The sequence below is a fragment of the Ananas comosus genome, linkage group 12 (genome assembly GCF_001540865.1).
Source record: "Ananas comosus cultivar F153 linkage group 12, ASM154086v1, whole genome shotgun sequence".
In the NCBI taxonomy this organism is placed as follows: domain Eukaryota; kingdom Viridiplantae; phylum Streptophyta; class Magnoliopsida; order Poales; family Bromeliaceae; genus Ananas; species Ananas comosus.
In genome coordinates, this window is record NC_033632.1 from 10,835,149 (window position 1) to 10,840,748 (window position 5,600).

Below are 5,600 nucleotides of genomic sequence, written 5' to 3' on the forward strand. Positions count from 1 at the left end.
TGGCAATCCAACCACTTTTCCGGAAAGAACACCCTCTTGCGGGCTGATCAGACCCCTGGTGTTCGTGAAATGCGTACCTGGAGTGGCGATCAATATATTATGCTCAAAGATCTTCCATCGGCAACTAGCCGACAATCTATCCCTCAGGGCACACTGACCGTATAGGCCATCAGCAACTAGTCGGCTACGTATGTCAAAGATAGAACTGTAGCAACTCGACCGAATAGGTCATAGATATCAAAATAGGGGAACCGCCCAACACAAATCAAAGATATAGTGAACAGATAAGTCAACTCTACTCCTAAGCATGATATCAACATGAAACTAACTGAGTAGAGGAATGCAGATATAAAAGCAGGTGCAAGGCCTCAATATGTATATGCACACAGATAATAGTAAGAGGCAAGGGTAAAAACATCACCGAACGTGCACCACTGTACCGACGTCGGATCGAAGTACCCACCTGTACAACTGTCGCGCCTGTCTCCTGACTGCAAAAGAACGTCAACCGGACCTAAGGAAGGTCCACTGGGTTAGTGTCTAACCCACAACTAAGAAACCCTAAAAGCATTACCCACAAATAAACCCACGAGAATCGGTTTCCCAAACCGATCGTCGTAATACGCCGGAAATCCCGTTATCGCACCGAGACTCTGCCGGGACCCACGGACTATCCCGGAACTCACCCGACTCGTACTACGAGTCCCCGCTGCCACTAAATACAAATTTACGTGGTGACTTGGCAGCAAGACCTTAACTCACTCCAAAATGATTATCGTCGGATAATCGTTCCAAACCGGGTTCCCGGAAGTGAGCGAGAAGTTGTTGAACATCGGCTATCTATTAAAAAAGGGTATAAGCCTGGCTCGTAGGTTTGAGCCGAGTATTGTACTCCAAATTAAAAATAAAATTGAAAATCTTTTAAAGGCCGGTTTTATTAGAGCGGCCCGTTATGTTGATTGGGTATCCAATATAGTTCCAGTACGTAAGAAGAATGGCAAACTTAGAGTTTGCATTGATTTTAGGAACTTAAATTTGGCTACACCTAAAGATGAATATCCAATGCCAATAGCCGATATGTTAGTAGATTCGGCTGCCGGTAATGAAATCCTATCTTTTATGGACGGACATGCCGGTTATAATCAAATTTTCATTGTCGAAGAAGATGTAGCTAAAACAGCCTTTAGGTGCCCAGGGTCTATTGGAACCTTTGAATGGGTAGTTATGCCATTCGGTTTAAAAAATACCGGAGCTACTTATCAGAGGGTAATGAATTTTATTTTTCACGATTTGATCAGCAAGATGTTGGAGGTTTACATCGATGACATAGTGGTGAAATCCAAATCACAAGCCAAACATTGGATAGATTTAAAGCTTGCCTTTGAAAGAATGAGAAAATATAATTTGAAGATGATTCCTTTAAAATGTGCCTTTGGAGTCTCAGCAGGGAACTTTCTAGGATTCTTGGTACATAAAAAAGGGATTGAAATTGATAAAAATAAGGCAAAAGCTATATCAGAATTGCCGCCACCAAAAAGCAAAAAGAATTGCAAAGCTTATTGGGAAAGATCAATTACTTGCGGCGATTCATATCAAATCTAACGGGTAGGATAAGGGTTTTCACTCCATTACTTCGGTTTAAAAGTGAAGAAGAGTTTATTTGGACGGAGGAACAATAAGGAGCATTTGAAAATATAAAGAAATATTTAACAAATCCTCCAGTCCTTATGCCTCCTAAACAAGAACAGCCGATGAAATTATATATTTCCGCTGCAAAAGAAAATTTGGGATGTTTACTGCCCCAAGAGAATGAAGAAAAGGAAGAACAAGCCATTTATTACTTAAGCCAACGATTATTAGATACTGAAAAACGATATTCGGCTATCGAAAAATTATGTTTGGCCTTATATTATTCTTGCACAAAGTTAAGATATTATATTTTATCAACAGAAGTATCGGTAATATGTAAAACCGATCTGGTAAAATATATGTTATCTAAGCCAGTGTTGAGAGGACGAATCGGAAGATGGATGTTAGCGTTACCTGAATTCTCTCTCAATTATGTTCCGGCAAAAGCTGTTAAAGGACAAGCAATAGCCGATTTTCTGGCTGATCATCCATGTGTTGAAATTGAAGAGCCGAAACAAAATTTAATCGGCTGTCAACCTTGGATACTTTATTTTGACGGCTCAAGAACAGCCGAGTCAGCAGGAGCTGGAATAGTTGTACAGTCTCCTGAGGGATATATTCATCAGTTTGCTTTTAAATTAGATTTTGGCTGTTCCAACAATCAAGCTGAATATGAGGCCTTAATAATTGGCCTTGAAATTCTACATGAATTAAAAGTTAAGTCACTCAAGGTCATCGGTGATTCACAATTGGTGATCAAACAAGTCTGTGGAGAATACCGATACGAAAATTAGAACTTGCAAAATTATTTAAGAAAAACAGTAGAATTACTTTGCAGCTTCGGAAAAGTTGAATTTGAGCATTTGACTAGAGAAAAAAATGAACAACCGAATGAATTAGCCCAATCGGCTTCAGGATATAGAGAGCCGAAGCGAGGTCTAATAAAAATAGAAAGAAAATTATTACCTTCGGTTCATGTTCGAGAACCGATTATTGCCACCATAGTGGTGAAAGAGGATTGGAGAAAACCCATAATCGAATACTTAGAAGACCCTAACAAAAAGGTCGACTATAATATTCGAAAAAGAGCACTCGGCTATTGCCTGTTAGATGGGCAGCTCTACAAGAGAACAGCCGAGGAAATATTATTGAAATGTTTAAGGCCTGAAGAAGCTCTATTAGTGATGTGAGAAACACATGAAGGCTTATGTGGAGCCCATCTAGCAAGAAAAAGATTAAGATGGACAATTCGGCACTTAGGATATTATTGGCCGACTATGCATCAAGATTGCATAGAATATGCTAAGGGTTGCCAAGATTGCCAATTTCATGGATCAGTACAGAGAGTTCCTGCTTCTGAGATATATGCTATAATTAAACCGTGGCCTTTTTGAGGTTGGGCTATGGATTTAATTGGAGAAATTCAGCCAATTTCTCGGCTGGTCACAAATTTTTAATAGTGGCCGTTGATTATTTACCAAGTGGGTAGAAGTGAAACCTGCTCGATTGGTCACTCAGAAAGAGATTATTGACTTCGTTGAAGACTCCATAATTCATCGTTTTGGGATTCCCGAGACAATTACAACCGATCAAGGAACAATGTTCACAGGAGTACAGTTCATTCGGTTTATTGAATCTCGGAAGATCCAGTTACTTCACTCATCACCCTATTATGCTCAAGCCAATGGACAAGCTGAGGCAGCAAATAAGGTGATTATAAATCTTATGAAGCGGCATATCGAAAAACATCCAAGAAAATGGAATGAAAAGTTATCCGAAATATTATGGACATACCGGACTTCAGTAAAAACAGCAACGGGGATGACACCATTTCAATTAGTATACGGCCACGAGACCGTGGTACCAGCCGAAATAACAGTCCCTTCTTTAAGAGTAGAAAGGCAAAAAGAACTATCGGCTGATGAATATAGTAATTTGACGAAGGAAAAAATGGAGAAAATGCATGAAACTCGTTTGATGGCATTGAACCATTTGGAAGCTTATCAAAGCCGAGTACGCAATGCATATAATAAAAAAGTTAAAGCTAAGTCATTTGCAGTTGGTGACTTGGTTCTTAGACTTATTTTTCCAGTTGGTCGAAAAGACCGAGTATATGAAAAATGGTCCCCAAATTGGGAAGGACCATTTCAAATCAGTAGAATCATAAAAGGAAACGCATATTACTTAAAAAAGATAGATGGGTCAGAAAATGAAAGACTAATTAATGGAAAATATTTGAAAAGTATTACCCATTCATGTGGGAGAATAATCAAAGTCAAAGTTACGGAATTACAAGCCGAATCAAGATAATAAATCCTTGAGTTGATTCCATTCGGCTATCAAATTAGCTTGGGCCGTCTCCGCGACTTTCCTTTCTGCGTTTCATCAAGGGATGCACTTTATAGAGTTGGGAAAGTTGTTCTTGAAGTTTTATCCCTTCTGCTTTCTTGGACTTCAATTGATCTTCTAGTTGAAGTCAACGCTCGGAGGTACGGGCTAGAGTTGATTCTGCTGCTGTTAATTACTCTTTGAGAGTTAGAATTCGCTGCTGCAAAGCCAGCTCCTGGTCCGCTAAAATTTGATCTTCTTGGCTCACGTCAGTGATAGGAGCCGCTACTTCAGGTATAGTATTCTTAAAATGATCAACTTGATGAAATGTTGATCAAGGGATAAAAGCTCGGCACCCAAAGATTATTGCCGAGATAAAAAGGAAGAAAGTTGAGATAATAGAATCTCTACAAAACATTTACCAGCAGAAGAAATGTCTGACCGATCGGCTAAGTCAAGTAAAAGAGCGCACAGCCGATCAAATTGCTCTGAATTTTGAGCCAAATATGGGAGACCTTGACTATACAATCGTAGACACTTACCAAATTGTTGTTGAGTGTTTGTCGACATCACAATAGTTGATGAGTCATCTCCCTCATTCGAATTAGGGCTCGAAACTAACAATGCATGAAGAGTGGCGGACAGAGTATCGTTAGGAATAAAAGATGAAGCTCCAGGTGATGAAGCTTCAAGAGTCGAACGAAGCACTGGACCTGGCTCTTCAATATCTTTCTCTAGAGGTACAGTCACATCTTCTTTCTCAATTGTTGCTGAAAATGGATTGGTAGTACTTGTTGGTAGCTCCGTGCTTATTTCTCGAGCAATCCTTTTTCTCTCCGCCTCTTGCTCTTTCTCGAGGTGAGCTTCTCGGCGAACTTGTCTACTGATCTGCGTCTTCAAAGAAGAAGCAAAATAGGCTCTTTCAAGAGAAGACTGTTGTATTGAAGAAGAAATGATAAATAAACGAGTAATAATAGAGAGTAAGTATAGAAGTCCAAATTTGTTTACCTCAATTTCAATTGGTTTAGTGGGAACAGGGATTTGTTCCGAAGTATCAGCCGAAGGTATTTGTTCGGCTCTCTTTTCTGGAATGTTAGCCAAAGGTATCTCTTCGGCTCTTTTTTCTGAAATATCAGCCGAAGGTGTTTGTTCGGCTCTCTCTTCTGGAATGTTAGCCGAAGGTATTTCTTCGGCTTTTGTTGCTGAAATATCAACCGAAGGTATATCCTCGGTTCTTTCCTCTGAAATGTCGGGGATAGAAACACTTCCAGTTCCTTTAGACTGCAGTCTTTTAGCAACTGACTTTCGCCGTTTTGGATGTGGCAGAGGAGTAGATTGTGCAGTTTCAATCGGTCTTTTATCTAAAGCTGGGACCGATGAAGAAGTTGGAATTGACTGTGTATAAGATGGATAAAACTGAGGTATGAGTTATGTTTTGAGTTGAGAAGTAAATCAAAATAAAAACAAAGGTTATTACCGAAGGAAAAGGCAAGGCCTAAGAGGTTTCCTCTGGTTCTTCTTTCGGCACAAGTGGAGGAGCGGGATCAATTGGAAAAAAGGTATTGCTATATTTGAGAGATAAATAAGTAAAAAATTATTTTGATAGATTTTAAAAATGAAAGAAAAATGACTATAAGCAAAGA